Genomic DNA, 21,763 nt, shown 5'->3' on the forward strand with positions numbered 1-21,763 from the left:
CAGGACCACAACTCCCTGCTGCCCTTGCGCCCGGAAGCTGACACCGGGAACTCGCGCCAGGAGGCACTTTAAATCGAGCCTCACCCTCCGCATCGCGGGAGCAGCCGTGAGAAGCCCGGTACAAGGGCGGGACCGTCTGTGGCCGGTAGGCCGGACGAGGCTGGGCTAGGCCATTCCCCTAAGCACTGGACTGAGGACTGATTAAGTAAGATCATATTAGATACTCTGTATGGACAAAGTGTGTCTATAGTTATTAGGCGTTATATGTTTGTTCCATTAGAATACGTCCCACTTCTGTGGATGAAAGATGGCCTCAAAAGGTGGCAAACAAAAGAAGAAAACAGGGGGGGGCACTGACGGGGACTTTAGATTCATTTATAACTAAGGCAGCCACGGCCATTGAACGTGAAATAACTCTGACTGAGAGTCGTTTATCTTCAGATTCTGTAGGTCATAAAAGGTCGTCCCTGGGTTCAATTCCGTTAGCCTTGACTCCACCAGCATCTGAAGTTGGAAAGGAGCTATGCAACCACCTTAGCACTTCCTCTCAGATGGGTCTGGGTGCTACTAAGGTATCAAGCAGGGAATCCACATGTGAGGATTTAAGTACTGAGCCCTGCCTAGAAATTATTTTGGAAGAGAGCGACCATGGCACATCACCAATCCCGATAAATAGAGAAAGCTGGCAGTCCATTCCGCAAGGTCAGGGTTTGACCTGGCCCGTAACCTCTAAAAGGAAACGTGGAGGGGCCAGACATAGGGGAAGAACAGCGAAACCTGCAAAAATGTATGTAAGTCCCCCTAGGGAGAAAATTCAAGCCCCCCAAAAAATGGCATCAGTCTTTACTCCCAAAAGGCCACAACTAACTGTAATCCAAGAACTCTTAGGAAAAATGGAAGTACTAGTAAAATCCCTGATTTTACCCCTGGTTGAAAGAGTGAAGAGAATAGTGGAGAAACTGGAGTCTATAGAAGAAGTGATTATGTCAAATACCGGACTCATTAAGAAACTGGCTGACTGTCAACATAATTTGTCCTCTATCCCGAATAAGCCGGGGAAAAAAGCTAATAAGGCTGATAAATCAAATGAGTTAGCCCCCCCTCAGTACCATCATTAAACATACTAGATCCATCTCTAAACTTGAAAGATACTATTCCACACACACCAATGATAGGCAACGTAGCACAGGCAAACAAAGTGACTGAAATGGACAAGAAATGCAGGAACCAGGGCCAGAAAAATAGTCCTTTACCTCGTATCGATTTGCCACCAGAGGCAGCCCCCTATGTAAGTGTTCTTTTGGAGGTTCCTGAATTATCTAATGGGGCTAAAGAGGGGTACCAAGAGCTAAAAAATAAAGTAGCTTTCTGGCTGCGTGAAAATAGACCACTCCCACCAAACATTGATGGGGCAATACTCCATGTTAGGAGAGTGGGGTGGTTGTGCCATAGGACAAAGGATGTATTGGCGGATCTGATTATTGTCGATTTTAAGGATAGGCGTGTAATTCCCTATCTGCAAAGCTGGCATTCTCAAAGGGGTGACGGGGGCATATCCACGCGGGATTTGGGTTATTTTTATCCGAGATGTCCACCCATAGTTTTGGCAAGATACCAAACAGGAAATCCCTATATAGGTAGATCAGTTGATCCCAGCCTTAATGGCTATAATATCCCAACTTACAATCGATTTGCCATGTTTGCAGGATTGGAAGCCGTTGACTGACTCACTAGAGAGGCCACCAACTACTGTGAACAACAAATTACACCAGGAAGTTTGATAGATAGTGTGCAGCCAGAAGTGAATGAGACCTGTGAGGGGATACGGGTTATTCAGATATGTGAAAATGTGAGAGGGAATGTTGAGGAATCTGGGCTAACAGAGAGCATGGATGCGGTGGGTGATTTGGGTGAGACGCCCCCCGAAATAAATAATCCTTGTGACCACATAAGTCCCAATGACAATGGGGAATTTTGCCGTGTCATGTTTTGGAATGTGGCAGGCTTAAAAACTAAACTTAATAACAGCATATGGGACAACACTGTAAAAATGTATGATATTTTGGGATTTCAGGAGACATGGGTAACAGAACCATTACATCTCTGAGGATATAAAACCATGTTTACCCCAGCAGTGGCTGTAGATCATGGCAGGGCCAAGGGGGGCTATGCTTATACCTATCTAATCACCTTAAATATGAGAAAGCACAATTACTATCTCACTCTAGTTATTATCAGCTGGTGAAGATAGGTATCAGCAAGGTGATGTGTGCCATAATTATTAATTTTTATAATAATATCCCTTTTGCTGATATTAAAGTAACAATAAAAACATTGGGCGCTGAACTAAAAAATGAACTGGACACAAACCCGAAAGAAGTATTGGTTATCTGGGGGGGAGGGATTTTAACTGTGCGCTTTGTAAAAAGGGACACCAAGGAATCTGTGGCATCATGTTGGATCAGGATACCACTTTTACACATTTTGAACACACTACATGTGGGGATCTTCTAAATGAAATCTTATTCTCCTGTGACTTGGGCTATGCAAATGAAATTGGTCAAATAGAGTCTCCCTTCGTGCCGACATTTATGGGCAGGGGTGCGTCCACAACAATCGATTATATCTTACTTTCTGCTAGGTATGGACGGCAGATTAAGATATGTAAGACCGTTGACATTGCACTTAGTGACCATTGGCCGTTGGTCATGGAGACTGCAAATCCATTTCGGGACTTAGATAGAGAGAAGTCATCTAGGCAGCTTGTCCCAAATGTAACCCTGGGAAGACAAAATGGTTATTATCTTAAATGGAGTAAGTTGGTACCTGATGACTTTATACATAAATTGATGACAAAGTGCCTAGATGGTTTTATGACCAGTCTGGATGAGTGCGCAGACAGTCAGAGTATTATTAAACACTTTTATATCAATGCAAATTGCATTAAGGAGTGCTTATGGGTTGAATTATAAAAACGTACAGAAATAAATAGGAGTTGGCATGACTCAGCATGTACAAAGGCCCTTTTCAAACTTAAGAATGCTCTACATGCTGTACCCGTGACCTTTTATTGATTAGAGCATTGCAGAAAACATATAATGAGGCATTGAAAAAAAGGAAGGCTGCTATAAAAAGGGACGCCTAGGAGACACTTTGTGAAGCTTCGCGTAGCAGAGACTCTTCCGCATTTTGGAAAGCAGTGAATGCCCCCTTCCTCTTTGATAACACCAAGGCCCGTATTGAAATAGCAATTACAGAGGATGAATGGGTTAACCATTTCTCCCAACTGTATAGTATTCCACATGGGACACAGCAAATGTTATCTCAAATCCCTGGGGAAAATAGGGCTAAAGATATGAAACTGGATGTTACTTTAGAAGAAGTAATAGTGAGCCTTAAAGCCACTCGGGGAGGCAAAGCTGGAGGCCCAGATGGTATACCAGCTGATTTATTTAAAAATAATATTGAGCTGTGGGAGCCGATATTAGTACATCTATTTAATGCAACCTTCAAGAAGGGCTTAAGTGCTTCATGGTTTACCTGTTGTTGTGCCAATATTTAAAAAGGGCGATAGGCGAAACTGTACATGTTATCGACTCATTTCCTTACTGGATTCCTCCATAAAAATTCCTGGAAGAGTCATTCTAGGTAGACTCCAGTGCTGGGCAGAGGACAATATGGTTATTAGCGATTTGCAGTATGGCTTCCAGAAAGGGGTTGGAACGGTGGATCAGGGTCTAAACTTATTTATTCTTCAACAAAAATACGCTAGGGTTAGGGGAGAGCGCATATACTTTACATTTGTTGACCTATCGTTGGCATTTGATTGCATCTCACATGGCAAATTATGGATGATATTAGAAAATCTTGGGGTGGAAGGAAACATTATTTGTGTTTTAAGGGAATTGTACTCAGGAGCCACTGCTTCCGTCCGTTATGAAAAAAACAGAGAGTGCACTAGATCCTTTGGCATAGGACGTGGGGTACGCTAGGGGTACGTTTTGGCCCCTTTTTATTTTTGATCTATATAAATGACCTTGAGAGAATTTTACTTAAAGAGTGCAGGGATATGCCTATGGTAGATAAAAGATCCATCCCTGCACTCTTATACGCATACGATGCAGTCATTATGGCACAGACTCCCTTCTCCTTGCAAGGTCTGGTAACATCTTTTAACACTTACATGTCAAATCTGGATCTAAAAATTAACTGCGCAAAGACGTTCCAAATGAACTGTGGCCATGGGACTAACAGACGAAGAAAAGCTATGTATATTAATGATAGCCCCTTGGATTTCACCCCTACATTCTCATATCAAGGTATTTTGTTTCACGAAGCTGGTACGTGGGCAAGTGCTATAAAATCAAGAAAACTTATGTTTTCTAAATCAATAATGGCCCTAAAAACTTTTCAAAGAAAATGGGGAAAAAGCCTACTGGGGAACTCCTGAAAATGTATAATGCTACATGTATATCAATTGCTATTTATGGTTCAGGTATCTGGGAATATGACAACATAAAATTCATCCAGATAGTGAAAAATATGTTTCTGAGATACATCTTAGCTGTACCTGAGAGTGTCTCAACATACATATGTCACACAGAACTCGGACAGCCATATAATGAGGATACAATCAAGGTCCAACCCATACCTCTCTGGCACAGGGTTTGGACAACCGACGAGTGTGTATTAAACCGCAGAATAATGCGTTAAACGTTACGTTAAAATTATTTATACCGCGCACTTTCACCAACGGTTTCATGGCGCTAATGATGGATGTTTTAAGTCTGGAACATATGAGAAGGATAAAATGGCTTGTTTATGTAAAAGAACTTCTTGTAGAAATTTGCCTCCAAAAATATTACGATGAACCTCTCTCAATGTGCAATATCCCAAGAAAGGTATTAAAAAAACAGTGTATGAAGTATCTGGATGATAAAAGAGTAGGTGATGAATTGAAGAAAAAGACAGTCCCACCACACCAATTGATATTGACTCAGGGCAAGTTACAACCTTATTTAACTCTTTCTATGAGTGATCACGAGAGGGTTGCTCTGACACGGTTTAGGTTGAACATTATTTTTAGAGTTCTCAGTTTCCCTGTTATAAATAATTGGTCACGTGATTTAATCAAATGCCCGTGTGATGACCTTTCTGAACAATCGGATATCCATATTTTATTTTTTTGCAAATTTATACCCTTCCTAGCAAGAGATTCATTATCCCCATTTTAAAGGAGATGGAAGTAAGTCGCTGTCGACCAGCTTTTTTCATATTGCAGAGACTAGATACGGTGTTGACAGTGGCATCTATCTCTGAATTTTTTAAACAAGTTTTTAGATTGCGAAAATCAATTTGTATGTGAAATTTTTACTCTTATCAATTGTCATCTATTTATGATTATTTGCTTTTTATAATGGCACTATATGATGTATTTTATCCATGTTATGAATTTCTTTTTAATGATGCTCTTCTATGTACTTTTATGGTTATTTGTCATTACCCGAATACAGTTATAATTGAATAATAATTGAATTGAGTAGCGCTCTAGCTGTCTGGCTGCTCCTCAAGGACACCTTATTTAAGGAGGGGTTGTTAGGGCGCAGATCTAGTTTGCAGAACTGCATGGCTTCTCAGGACGCTCAGAGCACTTTATAGAGGCTTTTACCCTTTTTAATCGCCGCAATTGTTACCTATTTTAAAATTTTCACCTCACTGTTTAAAACTCTTGACTGCTGCCACAATACCACAGTTTTTTAATTTGCATACCCGCACTTTAAAAAAAACGAATCTACCTCATTTCCCGCCGCTTTTGCGTGGCTAGATCTCTCGTGTGCGCCATCTTGTGTGAGAGAGGGTCGGGCTTGCTGACATCTGCGGGCGCCATTTTGAGTAGCGCTCTAGCTGTCTGGCTGCTTCCCAAGGACATCATTTATAAGTAAGGAGATGCAACCACGCAGCGTGTGCGCGCGCAGCGGGCGCGCCAGAGGAAAGCCTGTCCGTGCCCCGGAGGCGCCCAGCGCCGGCTTTGCTGCCCGTTTAGACAGTGCCCAAGGACGTATAATTTATGGTAGAGAACAACTGTTAAAGCTTGGTAAGGTAGAACATAAAGCGTCCCCAGCCCTGGCATGTGTGAGAAAGGCTGGAAAGATCCTTTTTGGGGGTCTGATCAACAGCCGGTCCCTGGTCAAACACTCTACCGAGGTATCGGGCATGTTAGAGGACTTGGGACTTGATGCTCTGTTCCTAACAGAAACTTGGACTAATGCAGAGTCAGCTCTGGATATTGGTTGTGCATGCCCCATTGGTTATACAATTCTTGACAAGCAGAGAAACACGGGCAGAGGAGGAGGTGATATTTAAGGAGGAGCTGGACCTTAGACTCCTACAGGTAGATGAAGTGGTGGGGATAGAAATGTTGGGGTTCTCCCTGCACTCTTCTAGTGGGAATCTCCTCACAGAACTGGCGTGCTATCGACCTCCGGGTGGGTCTGCACACTATCAACATCTCCTTGAATGTATCACCAATCTGGCACTGATACACTCTAATATGATCATCCTAGGTGACTTAATCTCTGGGAAGATGGGAATGTTAATAGTCATTTACGTGACTTAAGGCAAGCATGTGCAAACTTGAATCTCTCCCACTTGGTGGAAGGTTCCACACATCGGGGAGGTCATACCCTAGACCTGCTATTCTCCAATCAGTCACCTACTAAGATACTTAACATCATACCACAGACCTGGTCTGACCATTATCTTATTCACTTTAACATCAAGCTGGAAAATAACGGGATAGTGCTGGTCAGCAAAGGTTCTATAGGAAGGGCAGGGAATGGGCGAAACTTACTAAATCTGGAACTCTAATATCTGACCTGGATGTTACCCATTTTGAACCTACGTTGACTGTAGAAGAAAACTAAGCATGGGTGGAAAATCCGTTCCGCTCGCGGATTTTCGGTAAATTCGCAATCCGCGAGATTCGCGAATTTCCCGCAAAATCCGCGAGCGGAACGGATTGGGTCAAAAGTTCAAGCTGACTTTTGTAAATCTTTTACAATGGCGCCGGCAAGCTGCCAGAGCCATTCTAAAATAGTTACAAAAGTCAGCTTCAACAGGAAGCTCTAATAGATAAAGTAAAGCAGGTGCTGCTCAAATTCAGTTACACAATCATTAATCACCCCAAACTTGGTGTGATCAATGATTGTGTAACTTAATTTGACCTTCAACTCCAGCTCCTGCTTTACTTTATCTATTAGTGCTTCCTGCTGAAGCTATTTGCAGCTATTTTAGAATGGCGCTGGCAACTTGCCGGCGCCATTCTAAGTGGGGCTGAGGGCAGAAGGGCACAAAAGTGGGACAGAGGGCAGAAGGGGACAAAAAATGAGTGGGGCAGAGGGCAGAAGGGCACAGAAACGAGTGGTACAGAGGGCAGAGGGGCATAAAAAACGAGAGGGTGGCAGTGATGAACCAGCAAAAAAAAAAAACCCGCGAAAACGCAAAGCGCCTCGCGAACATCCGCGAACACGCAAAGTGCCCCGCGAACACACGCGAACTTGCAAAATTCGCCCATGCTTAAAGAAAACTGCAATGAATTCACAAAACACATAGTTGATATCCTGGACCAGGTAATCCCCATAAAGGTTATAAAAAATAGAAGTAAAATATCGGCTCCATGGTTTAATGAGGAGCTCAAACAACTTTGTGCGCGCCGCAAGACGGCAGAAAGAAAATGGAGGAAAGGATATGATGAAGTTGATAAGAAAGTTCTCAGACAGATACAGTTGCAATACAAAGAGGAAATCCTCAAGGCCAAGGCAGATTTCTATGCCAGTTCTATTATACAGGCGCCAAATAGTACCAAAGTACTCTTCAAAATCATCAAGGATCTTTCCTCCCCTATTTGCCTGAAAAATAAAGTGGTAGCCTCCCAAAAACTATGTGATGAAATAGATACACATTTCCAAGACAAGGGGCCAAATGTAGGTATCCAAATACCGGTCGGTAACGGCCGAAAATACTGAATTTCGTCCGTTACCAACCGGTATTTGGACATTGAGATGTAGGGCTCTCAAAAACTACCGAATCTGTAAAGTTACAAATTCGGTAAGTTTACTGAATCTGTAAATTTTCCTAATCTGTAAATATTCCGAATCGGTAACTTTTCCGAATCGGTAAATTTCCTGAATCGGTAAAGTCACCGAATTGGTAAATAAGACATGGAAAAATAAGACTCTTGATACGTAGGTGACCCCTAAAATACCGAATTAGCATGAAACTTGGTATTTAAGAGTCAGTATTTAGCATGGATTGAAAGCAGGTGGTAACCAGGTGCAGGCTATAAAATAGGGCCCCAAAATGCAATAGTGTAACCGGAATGGCGGCATTCTACATCATAGCATGGCAGCTACGGCTACAGGCAGCAGGAGAGAGGGAATGGAGAAGGGAGGAGCAAGTGTACAGGCAGAGGATAACACTCTTCCAACTGACTGACTGAGCCAGAGATACTGCAAAGGTACAGGCTACACCCCCAAACCATCCTGGACCTGATCAGGGACCTGCACCCACTCCTGGAGCACCCAACACCAAGGGCGCACGCCATCCCACCCCATGTGCAGGTGCTCTGTAGCATACACCTGCTTGCATCTGGGAGTTACCAGAGTGTGGTTGCTGCGGTAGGTGGGGTGTCCCAGCGCTGCCTGTCCCGTTTCTTCAGGAAGTTCCTGGATGCCATGATGCAGAAAATGGAGCATTACATCAGCTTCCCGGAAACTGATGCTGAACTGCTCAAGACCAAGACTGACTTTTACCTAATGGCACATTTCCCACACGTCATTGGCTGTATTGATGGCACCCACATCCCAATATGCCCACCTGCTGCCACAGAGTACATTTACAGGAACAGGAAGTCATCCCACACAATAGACCCACAAGTAATCTGTGATGCCAAGTACATTATCAAGGACATAGTGGCCAGGAACCCAGGAAGCACCCACGACTCCTACATCTTCCAAAACAGTGGGATCTACACCTGCCTGACAGCGGGGGAATTTAGCGAAGGATACCTGCTAGGTAAATTACTGTGTGACACTCCCTTGATAGATAATGCAGACGTATGTTTATGTGTGCCTGTGAGTAATGTTTTTCTCATTTTACATTAGGGGATAGTGCATATGCCCTCCGTTCCTTCGTCCTGACACCCTACCTCAACCCCACAACCCCCAGCCAGAGACGATACAATGTCACACATAAATCAACCAGGAACATAGTGGAGCGCACCTTTGGCCTTCTGAAGAGCATGTTCCGCTGCCTGCACAAAAGTGGAGGGGCATGGCAGTACTCACCAGTCATCTGCTTTAGGATCATTGCAACTTGTGCAATGTTGCACAACCTCGCTACTAAGAAGGGCACCGAGGTGGAATTGAGCGACTATGAAGACCATGATGATGACCATGCACTACCTGCAACCAACACAGTAGGAGTTCCAACACCAACAGACGGCAGACAGAGATGGGCAGAGATCACACACAACTACTTTTGAGTAAGTAAAAAGACACAGCAAGGGGTTCAATGCAATAAACGTAGTTTAATTGGCACTACGGTAAATGTCTGAAGACACATTTGTTATATCTAAAGTGTGCCTAGCCCAACTGGGCGGACAGGGGTCACCTCACCCTCACATGTCCACTCAAAATTTGGCAGCCTTACTGCCTGCCCCCACGCACTACACTGCGTGATGCCTGAGGTTGGGTCAGATCATTGTCTGTTGAGCCAGCGCCTGTACTGTGGTGTCTACTGCTCCTCCGAATTTCTGGGATAGGGGTGCTGTTCTTGCTACTGGTGTTGTCTGTGTCCCCTAAACCTTCACCTCCTGTGGTGGCTGCCTGGTTAGTCAGCAGCACTTCCATTGCTGTTGTGACTCTCCCCATCCCCCTTGTGAGATCTGTGCAGCAGTGCACCAGCCCCTCCTGCATTGTAACAGAACGGCGACACACCAGCGAAGTTGCTGTTGCCAGACGGAGCATGGCCCTTGTCTGCTGTTGCATGCACTGCCTCTCCCTGTGCCTTTGTGCGCAGTCCTCATGGAGTTCATCACAAAGTGACATCACGGGCTATGACATGTCCCTCACCCCATCAGCCATGTCCCTTATACTGTCCACCATTGATGTGATCCCCCGGTTCATGTTCTCAATGTTTTTTTTCAATTGGCGCATTTGTCTGTGCACTACACTAATTGATTTCGCATGCAGGCGCTGGACCTTCACCATTGATGTTTCAAGGCCACGGAAGACACCGTCACCATGCCACTCAAGCTAGCCTCCCGGACCCTATGGCGTCTTGTGCCTCTGGATAAAGTGACAGGAGTGGACGGAAGACCAGCTGTATTTGCCTCCATTGACTCAATTGGGATCTCACCCTCCCTTTCCTCATCAGAGGATGTTTGTAGGATTCTTAGCGGGGGAACATCATGCCTTCTGGGCCTGCAGATTTCTGACACCACTGAGCCTGCTGGTGTGGAAAGTTGTTGTGGCTCATGTTGTGGGGAGTCAAGGAGCAGAGGTGATGATGGCAGTTGCATGGTGGCTGCCTCTGGTGTGGCAGCTGCATGTGTGCAGGGTGCTGGAGGTGGAGAAGTGTGGCTCAGGGGTTAGAGGCGGCAGACCCGGAAGCTGAGATCGGCCCTGGACCAGGGTTCAATTCCCCGCCTCGGCGGGTCTTGGGCTAAAATATTCCACAGACTCGATAATTCTCGCTCCGGTGCCTTCTCGACTCACGGGTTCACACTCTGCGACTCTGGGCAATAGCTTGCTTAATCTCCACAATGGCCCCTCGGGGCGGGATGCCTGGCTTTCACCTTGTGGATACCCTGCCGGGGTTATCTCACAGGGGAATACCAGGACGGGTTCCCTAAGCAAGCGCTTAGATACCGACCTCGGTCAGTGATTTGCGCTATATAAATACATGTACATTTACATTTGGAGGTGTTGCAGGGCTGGGCCCTGTATCCCTGGCTTCTTCCTCACTCCTCTCCCTTTGGGGTGCCCTCTTCTCCCTCTCCTGCATTGTCTTGCACGAAGTCTCTCCTGTGGACAGATATGGACAGTGGCTTAGTGGTGCTTTCACCGTGTATTTCTATATTAAATCACAAATCATTTGCACTATTTCATGGTCCTCCCCTGTCTCTAATTGTATTGTGTGGCATGCCTGACATTCTTTCATGTTGCCTGCTCTGATGTGAATTCTTATGACTACTACTCCCATAATGCATTGCAGGTGGATACAGAAGCCTGTACTGGAGTTCCTCAACACACAGCCACATTGGGGGAGGGAGACAGGCAAGGGGTGAGGCATGATGGACACGTCCCTTACCTTTCTTTGATGCAGCTCGGGCTGAGCTGTCAGCATCACCGATTCCAAAAACGCTCTCTGGCTCCAGTGTGGACTCCAAGAGCTCTTCCAGATCCGTGAGAGCAGGTGCCCTGTTCTTTCCTCCACCTTTAGCATTGGCCTCTTTCCTTATTGCCGCCAATTTCTTTTTGGTAATGATCCTCAGATCATACCATCTTTTCTTTAGATCGTCCACTTCCCTGGTTGTCACTCCAATGGCATTCACTTTGGACTGGATCCTCAGTCAGGTATTCCTCTTCACAGCCTCTGCTACCTGCAGAGACTGCTTTCTGAAAAGCTGGGAGTGGTGCTTTACCACCTCCTCCACCCGCACCTGAAGTTCACCTGTGCTGAACTTCATCTTCCTCTTCCTCTCTGCACCTTCCCTCTGGGAGTCTTGGAAATCCATCTTTCACTCCTGCACAGCTCAGCTTCACAACAGCCTATCAGTGTGTAACTGCTCTCCTGGGTGATCAGTTACTCTGCATCTGCATGGGTGTGGCCACTTCCTGGTTGTGGGGTGGGGTGGATGCACAGGATTGGTTGATTACTCTGTTGGTTGGCTGAGGGGCGGGGTGGAGGCACGTGATTGGTTGGTAGCTCAACTGCTTGCTTTTTTGTATCCCCGATTCGGTATTTACCGATTCGGTAAATCCCATTCATTCCTATGGGCATCCAGGCCCATAGGAATGAATGAGATTTACCAAATCGGTATTTGCCGAATCGGTAAATACCGAATCAGGGATTCCGATTTTTACCGATTTGGTATTTTTTACAGATTTTTTTCCTACATCTCATTTCCCATTTCTAAAAAACCGAATCAGTAAAATTCGGTATTTTAGAATCGGTAAAAATGAGTTACCTACATCTGGCCCAAGATTACTAAAATCGTGAGCAACCTGCTTATGAACAACAAGGATGAACAACCTCACCCTGAACTAGGGATCGAGGCAGTCCCACAACAGCTTGTTTATCTAGATAATTTCCAAGCCCTTACAGAAGAGGAGTTTGCATGTTTGGGAGATATAGTATCCTCTGGTTCCCCCCTTGATCCTCTTCCCCACAAAATATGGAAATCTCTTGGGCGTAACACCTTTCCATGGCTGAAGCAGATTTGCAATCAGTCTCTGGAAGAAGGAATAGTCCCGGAGCGCTGGAAACTGGGGGTGGTCTCCCCACTGATAAAAAAACCTTCTCTGGACCCGTCAATACCAGCAAACTTTAGACCCATCTCACTTCTGCCCCACCCAGTGAAGATACTTGAGAAGGTGGTCAGTAGGTCTCTGTCACGTTTACTGGAGGCGAACAATCTTTTAGATATAGACCAGTTTGGTTTTTGGCCCGGACACAGGACTGAGACAGCTCTGGTCACCATGCTGGAAAACCTGCGGATGCGAGCCGACAACGGGAATACTACAGTTTTAGTACTTCGACATGTTGGCCGCATTCGACACAGTGAACCACCTCATACTGGTGGAAAGATTGAAGAGGATAGGAGTGAAAGGCTGGGCGCTGCAGTGGTTTCAATCTTATTTAGAAGGTCGACAGCAGATGGTAACTCTAGCACCATTCTCCTCTGGTTGTCTACCTGCAACCCCTGCTTTCCATCATTAAGTCCTCCGGGGTCCGTCTAGTCAATTATGCCGATGACACACAACTAGCCTTCTCCTTGGAAGGACACCATGCCATATCTCTGGAAGCGTTCAAGCATTGCATGCGGCAGACGGCTGATTGACTTAGGAGGAACTCATTACAATTTAATAGCGGAAAGACTGAGGTAGTATACTGCTCTGCCGGAAGGGTGTCTAGAACTTTTCCATCTGACTTTAGACTCACACCAGAGGAGGAACCATTAATACCAGTCAGGAAGGTTCGTAATTTGGGGGTGATGTTTGATGACTACCTCCAGATGGAATCTCAGGCAAGAAAGACTGCCAGTGTTTGTTTTGCCTTAATTCGCTTGTTACGGAAAATACTCCCTCTACTTCCTAAAGAGGCTCGTTCTCTGGTGGTAAGTAGCATTGTGGGAAGCAGGCTGGATTATTGCAACTCCCTCTACTTGGGTGCCCCTACCTATATTCTTCAGGGACTGCAAAGAATCCAGTTAGCAGCAGCTAAACTGCTCGAGGCAGGTTACGGAGCTCCTCCTCTAACCTGGCTTTGAGAGAGCTACACTGGCTGCCGAACAGGGAGAGGGTCCATTTTAAGACTCTCTGCTTGGTCTTTAGAGCGGTGCATGAACTAGGTCCTATTCCTCTTCAGAAAAGGTTCACACGGTATCGCCCGACAAGACAGCTTCGCTCCTCTAGGGCATGCCTGCCGACGATTCCCCGGTTTAAACGTTCAAGGTTAGGAGGTAGGACATTCAGCGTGGCTATGGAATTACCTCCCCCTGAGCCTTAGACAAGCCAACTCCCTGCTAGAGTTCCGTAGGAACTTTAAAACCTGTCTCTTCCCTAAGGTGTAAGCCCAGCTCCTCCATCCTGTTCTGCTGCGACCTTGCACTATTCTGGTCTAAGTCTGTAGTCTGAAGCGCCAGGATACCCGTAGGGTGACAGTATGCGCTATATAAGATCCTAATCAAATCAAACTGTTGAGTAGATTCAGCTGATCCATCCAGGATTGAACAGGAGGCGGGAAGAGCGAGGTAGATAAGAGGAGGAATTCAGTTTTAGAGGGATTGAGAATGAGTTGGTGAACTAACATCCAGTTGTGAATAGAGCTGAGAGTAGAGTTGAGTAGTGAGAGATCTTGTGAGGAAGACACCTTGAGGTAGATTTGGGTGTCATCCGCGTAGAGATGGTAGAGGATTCCAGATTTGCTTAGGAAGTTCCCTAAGGGTTCCAGATAGAGATTAAACAGAGTGGGTGCAAGGATAGAACCTTGAGGGACGCCTTGACCAACCACCAGTGTAGACAAGAGACTGTTCGCAATCTTGATCATTTGGGATCTGTCCGAGAGGAATGAGGCAAACCGTTTAAGCAGTGTGCCTTTCACGCCCATTCTCTGTTTAAGAGTGTGAAGGAGGGTGTGATTAACAGTGTCAAAGGCCGCAGAGAGGTCAATCAATAGGATCAGAAGTGGAGTAACCTGTCCTGTTTTCAGGACAGCTCGGAGGGATCCTTGACTGAGGAAGAGATTAACTAGCCTGGTCCAATAAGAGAGAGTATTGGTATAGAAAACAATGGCAATGACACTAGGTATGGGGTCAGAAGAATGGTTGGAGGGTTTGGTTTCGAGGATGCATTTGAGGAGGTCATCTTCCGAGATGGCGGCAAAGTTTTACCAAGGGACTAAGGTTTTTCGCTCCTCAATGGGGTGGGGTGGGTGACCTGATAAACCAGTGAGTGGACCTTTTTATCAAAGAATATAGCAAATTCAGTTGCTTTCTTTGAAGCCTCCTTAGGTTTGATAGTTTGGGGAGAACAGTTTGGGTTTTTTATAAGGTTGAAAAGTTTTTTGGGTCTATTTTTAGCTGAGTCGAGGAGGGATCTGAAATGTGATGCTTTTTCATGGAAGATGTGCTTGTGTTATTTGGATCTTGCTGAAGTAAAAGAGATAGATTTGAAGTGGATGGAGATAGTCTCCAAAGTTTCTCCAAGATTCTAAACTTTTTCCTTTCGCCATAGAGCGCTTTATTGAACCAAGGTGCTGAGGGGGTGGGTCTTTTCCTTTTGCTTTAGAGTGGAGCGACATTGTCGATTTCGACTGCAAGGGTTGAGAGGCAATACGGGTGAGATCGTTCACATTGGCGTTCGGGTCTAGACTAGGAAGTGAACGCACAGTAGAATCACACAGTCTCAAGATAAATTTTTTTAGTGTTGCAGAATCAGGTAGAAGCCCATTTAGGTTGGCCGAGAGTTATAATGTACGAGAGGTGAAAATGGAAGGGAATGAGGAAACGGTCCGACCAGTCTACATGAATAGGGGGCGTAATGGTAAGCTGGTTTGATTTAGAAATAACAAGGTCCAGAATTGAGCCCTTGGCGTGTGTAATTTCCGAGCAGTGTTGGACATGATCGTTAGCTGAGAGAAAGGTTGCAAACTTGTTGGCAGCAGAGTCTTCCACCGAGCCCCAGTGGAGCTTGAAGTCACCTAGGAAGATCTGGCTATCGCTTTGTGAATATTGGTCACTAATGAAGTCGGTGAGTTCCTCAATGAAGGAAGAGCAGTTACCCGGTGGGTGGTAGATGCCATGGAACCTGAAGGGTGAGCCATGATGAACTTGAAGTTCTAGGGATAGGCATTCGATTGTGCGGAAGAACATGGTGGGGAAGGCTTTAATTTGAAGGGAGTGTCTGAAGACAATTGCAACACCTCCCTCGATCTTGTCTGTTCTGTCGTTTCTGAGGATAGAGTAGTTGGTAGGTGTCAGAAAATCAAACAAAGTGTGATTGGAGTCATTAAATCAGGTCTCAGTGAGAAAGAGCAAGTCGAGATTGTGGTCGGTGATGGTGTCAGAGATTTCCAGTTTGTGCTTGGTGATGGGAGTGTCTAGGCTGTTAAGGGAGATAGGGATGAGATTCTTGAATGAGGGAGCCCCTTGAGAGGGAGGCTGGTAAGTTCTGATGGAAGAGATGGTCTGAATGTTGAATTGAGTAGAATTGTTAGGAGAGGAGAGTGGAGGGGGATTGACGTTGGAAGTCTTGTAGCTAGCCAGTAAGTTGGTGATGTCTGTGGAGGACAGACTGTGGTTGGCTTTATTGGGGCGTGGGAGCAAGGAACTCCTCTGGAGGTTATTAGGGGAGGGGCTATCTTAGCACTTAAGAGGGAAAAGGACGCTTCAAACTGGGAATTGAAAGAGATGAGAAAATCAAGTTTAGTTTCAAGGGAGAGGTGGACTGAGCACGGAGTGTTGGTGGCTCGATGGTTAAGGGATGGAGTGACCGCTGAGCCTTCACCAGGCGAGGTCGCCCCCACTCCGCTGCTCCTGCCCACTTTCTGCCTGAGCCCGCTGCCTACCTGAGCCCTGCTCTGCTGCCTCGTTGCTGCCTTGCCTCGTTGCTGCTTCTGTATCTCTCCCCCCTCCTGCTGCCTCGTTCTTGCCTTCGTCGTTTTCCTTTTCCTTCTCCCCTCTGCTAAATCACTCTTTTTTTACCTCCTTTTTTCCTGTTTGCCCTCTGTGCACCCCTTTCCCCCCTCTGCTGCCCTCCCCCTTCCTTGTGTCTCCTCCCGTCCGCCAGACGACCCAGCCGCCGCTGAGCCGCCCTCAGACCTCCTTCCAGCCGCAGACCACCGCCGACTCCGCCCCCCTCCTGCCCATTGGCCGCCCCGCTCCCGCCACCCAGCTGACCCGCCCTCCCGGCTCCTCACTTATGACGCCCCCAGAGCGACCGCAGAGTGGACGCGCGCAGCGGGAGCGCCGACTGAGCGCCGAAGGTGCGCCAAAGGTAAGCCCGTCTGCACCCGTCCGCGCCTGGACCGCGCCCAGTGCCAGGACCCCTGGCTCCCGCAGACACCAGCCCACCCGCCGGACCTACGACGCCGCCGAACTCTGCGCACTCAACGCCGGTTGAAGCCCGGGCTGCTGTCGAGCCACCCAGAGACGCACCCACGGACCCTTCTGCTGCCACTCCTGCAAGTTCACCTGCATCCGGACCTGCACTACACCTGCTCCGACCAAGCCGAGCACCAGCAGCAACCACCTCAAGGGCATCCTGCTCAACACCCGCTCCGTCCACAGACACGCCGTCCAACTCTGGAACCTGATCGACACCACATCTCCAGACGTCGCCTTCCTCACGGAAACCTGGATGAACGCCTCCTCGGCGCCCGACATCACCATCGCCATCCCGGACGGCTACAAGATCATCCGGAGGGACCGCGTCAACCAGACAGGAGGAGGCATCGCCATCATCCACAGGAACACCATCCGCATCACGACCAACACCGATGACACCCTCGCACCCGCCAAACACCTGCACTTCCAGATCCACATCAACCCCAAGACCACCCTCAGAGGCACCCTCATCTACAGACCCCCAGGACCCAAAAACAATTCAGCGAAGACATCGCCGACTTCATCAGCCCGCACGCCCTCCTCTCCGCTGACTACATCCTCCTCGGGGACCTCAACTTCCACCTGGAGAACAACAACGACCGCAACACCACCACCCTGCTGGACAACCTCGCCAACCTCGGTCTCAAGCAGCTGGTGACCACCCCCACCCACTACGCCGGACACACACTCGACCCCGTCTTCTCATCCAGCAAGGACATCACCTTCAGCCACGCCACCGGACTCCACTGGACAGACCACAGCTGCGTCCACTTCAGCTTCAGAAGGACCACGATCCACCACCACAAGCAACAGGTTGCACGCAGAAGCTGGAACAAGATCACAGCCGACCAGCTCGCGACTTCCCTGAGCATGAACCCTCCCACCAGCGCAACAAACCCAAGCCAGGCCGCCACCAACCTCGCGAAGTGGATCAGCAACTGCGCAGACGACCTCGCCCCTCTGAAGACCCTGCCTAGCAGACCCGGCAGCAAGAAAGCCCCATGGTTCACCGACGAACTCAAGAGCTCCAAGAAGAACTGCCGAGCCCTCGAGAGAACCTGGCGCAGAGACCCAACACTGAACAACATCACTGCCCTCAAGCTCGCCACCCGAAAACACCACCAACTGATCCACGCCACCAAGAAAACTGCATTCAAGGAACGACTGGACAGCAACGCACACAACAGCAAGGAACTCTTCAACATCGTTAAAGAGCTCTCCAACCCCAGCGCCGGAAACAACGACATCACCCCTACGCAAGACCTCTGCAACTCCCTCGCCTCCTACTTCGAACAACAAGATCGCGGACATACACAACAGCTTCAGCACTCAACCGATGCACGCCACGACTGAACCACTGCCCCCCACCACCACCCTCCGCGCCTGGACCCCGATCAGCACCGAAGACACCATCCGCACGATGAACTCCATCCACTCCGGCTCTCCGACCGACCCCTGCCCTCACCACGTCTTCAACAAGGCCGACGCTGTCATCGCACCCCACCTGCGGGACATCATCAACACCTCCTTCGACACCGCTACCTTCCCGGAGAGCTGGAAGCACGCCAAACTCAGCGCTCTACTAAAGAAGCCATCAGCCGACCCTACCGACCTCAAGAACTACCGCCCCATCTCGCTGCTCCCGTTTCCTGCAAAAGTCATCGAGAAGACCGTCAACAAGCAGCTGGCCGCCTTCCTTGAGATGAACGGTTCCCTCGACCTCTCGCAGTCTGGCTTCCGGGCCAACCCCAGCACCGAGACCGCCCTAATCGCAGCCACCGATGACATCTGAGCCCTGCTCGACAACGGAGAACCAGCGGCCCTCATCCTCCTAGACCTCTCCACGGCCTTCGACACTGTCTGCCACCGCACCCTAGTGCAGCGCCTCAGCAGCATCGGACTCCAGGAGAAGGCACTGGAATGGATCACCTCGTTCCTCGCCGGAAGGACACAGAGAGTCTGCCTCCCCCCGTTCAGATCAGAAGCCACCGAAGTCATCTGCAGCGTTCCTCAAGGCTCCTCGCTCAGCCCAACCCTCTTCAACGTCTACAAGAGCCCCCTCGCAGCCATCGCACGCCAACACAACCTCAACATCATCTCCTACGCTGACGACACCCAGCTGATCCTCTCCCTCACCATCGACCCCGCCACCGCCAGAGCCAACCTACACGAAGGGATGACAGACGTAGCCAAGTGGATGATGAACAGCCGCCTGAAACTGAACTCGGACAAGACGGAAGTCCTCATCCTGGGATCTTCACCCTCCGCCTGGGATGACTCCTGGTGGCCCCCCGCCCTGGGCAGCGCACCCAAACCAACAGACCACGCACGCAACCTGGGCTTCATCCTGGACTCCTCCCTCACCATTACCAGACAAGTCAACCCCGTCTCCTCGTCGTGCTTCAAAATCCTGCGCATGCTACGTAAGATCTTCCGGTGGATCCCCACTGAGACCAGGAAGAGTGTCACCCAGGCCCTCGTCACCAGCCGTCTGGACTACGGCAACTTCCTCTACGCCGGAACCACCGCCAAACTCCAGAAGAGACTCCAGCGGATTCAGAACGCCTCAGCACGACTCATCCTGAACATCCCCCGCCGCAGCCACATCTCCGAACACCTGAGGGATCTGCACTGGCTCCCGGTCAACAAGAGAATCACCTTCCGCCTCCTCACCCACGCACACAAAGCCCTACACAACCAAGGCCCAGGATACCTCAACAGCCGCCTCAACTTCTACGCTCCCACACGCCAGCTTCGATCGACCGGCCAGCCACGCCCTCACCGCCATCCCCCGCATCCGAAGAGCCACAACAGGAGGAAGGTCCTTCTCCTACCTGGCCGCCAAGACTTGGAACTCCCTCCCGACCCACCTCCGCCTGACCCAGGACCACCTTGCCTTCAGGAAGCAGCTCAAGACCTGGCTGTTCAAGCAGTAGCGGACCCCCCCCCCCCCCCCCCCTAGCGCCTTGAGACCCTCCGGGTGAGTAGTGCACTATATAAATGCTTTGATTGATTGATTGATTGATTGATTGATTGATTGAGTGGAGTAGGCGAAGGAGGACAGGGGGATGTGGGGGACCGGGGAGAGTGTTGGGGTGCAAGAGTCGAAGGTGGGGAAAGATGGTGGTAGAAAGGAGTAGATGGAGTTACAGTGATATGTTTACTGGTGTTGAGCAGAGGTGAAGAATAGAGATCATAAGTAGGAGGAGAAAATTGAGAAGTAGAAAGGGAGTGCAAGAGGTGGAGGGGGAGCAGGGGGATCAAGGGAAGGCAAGGGATGTGGTAAGATGAGAGGAGAGGGGGCTGTACAGGGAGGGGAGGGAGGGAGGTCAATGGAAGGCCAGAGGAATGGGGAGAAGAGAGAGGGTGCAGGCCAGGTACCATGGGTATAAAAGGTGAATGTAGGGACCAGGCACCAGGCAGAATGGGGGGTTGGGGTAAATGGTAGTTGTGGGAGGAGTGAAGGACTGTATGGTCAAAGGGAGGGAAGTGGACGGAATTACCAAGAGGGTAAACAGGGTTGTGAAGCATAGGAGGCGGAAGGACTGTGAGGTCAGTGTGAGCAAAGAGGATGGAATCACAAAGAGGGGAGGCAGGGATTTGAGGCATAGGAGGGGGGAGTGTAGGTTGTAGAGACATGGGAGGTGTTAGAACAGAATTGAAAGTACGAGGGAAGGGGAAGAGCGGAAAGGGATGAGGAGAAGAGGAGGACAGGGGGAGGGTAAGGCGAGTTGATCAGTAGTTCAGGTTGCAAGAAAGGTGGATTAAGTAGGGGGAAATGGGTAGGAATAGGGGGTTGGGGAAGGGGAAGGGCACTGGAATGTTGGGGAGATGCAGGGTGGGGAGGGGAAGCCGGAGGTAAAGCAGACAAAGCAAGGGGGAGATCAAGTTAGGAAGGGGGCAGAATGGAAGGGGGGAGCAAGAGAACGGGGGAATAAAGGGTAGACCTGTGACTCCCGGGAGAGTGGTCTGAAGGAATGTATGGGGGTCTAGGGGGGAGAAAGGTAGAAAGAAGATGAGCTAGAATTAGAAGAAGATTCGAGAGAGATCGTTGTCGCAGGGGTGGGACATAAGGAGTGGAAGAGATGGTCAAGGAGAGAGAGACAGGAGTCTGTAGCTTGGATCATGACAATGCCATTGTTGACCAGGAAGGGATGTCGTGAGTGAAGAAAATGAAGTCATTTTGATCTTCCCTAGACACCCATTATATAATTGGTCAACAAAGAGGGAATCTGGAAATTGTTCAATGGTGTTATGCATGAACCATTTTGCTGCTGCTTTGGACAGATTAGGGGGATAAATGACTTTGAAGCAGTTAATTCCAGACTTAATTCGAATGGAAGCCATGATAAGGAGATGAGGGGCCACTAGGGTAGCAATAGCGCAACGAAGTATAATAAGAGGGGGGGCATATTCCGTAAATCGAGTGAAAATAAACCACAAGGAGTGAGGTCAGATCAGGACCAAAAAGAGATACCTAACGAGGCTAAAAACAGGCAGGAAGGTAGAGGAGAGAAGCAGAATCTGAATATTTTAGGGGAATCCGGTGGTCAATGCACGAGTGTCATTAGTGGAGATCACGATTATTCCAGTATGGTGGAATGTGGCGAGTTGTCATATCCAAGATAGCCGCCACAGTTAGAGGATAGACTATTCTTATTTCTATTTCCATAGACCATTCTGCAAGTAGGAAATAATGATGAATGTTGCCCTATCTAAAATGGCCGCTATAGATTGACCATAAATCATTCTTCTTTTTATTTCCAAAGACCACTTTGACATGTGTGCGTACCTCTTCTATTTCTAATAGTGGAAGAGGAAGCACAAAATGGGTTGTTCTATCCAAGGTGGCCGCCATAGATTGAAAGATCATTC

This window comes from Lissotriton vulgaris, chromosome 9 (genome assembly GCF_964263255.1).
Source record: "Lissotriton vulgaris chromosome 9, aLisVul1.2, whole genome shotgun sequence".
Taxonomy (NCBI): domain Eukaryota; kingdom Metazoa; phylum Chordata; class Amphibia; order Caudata; family Salamandridae; genus Lissotriton; species Lissotriton vulgaris.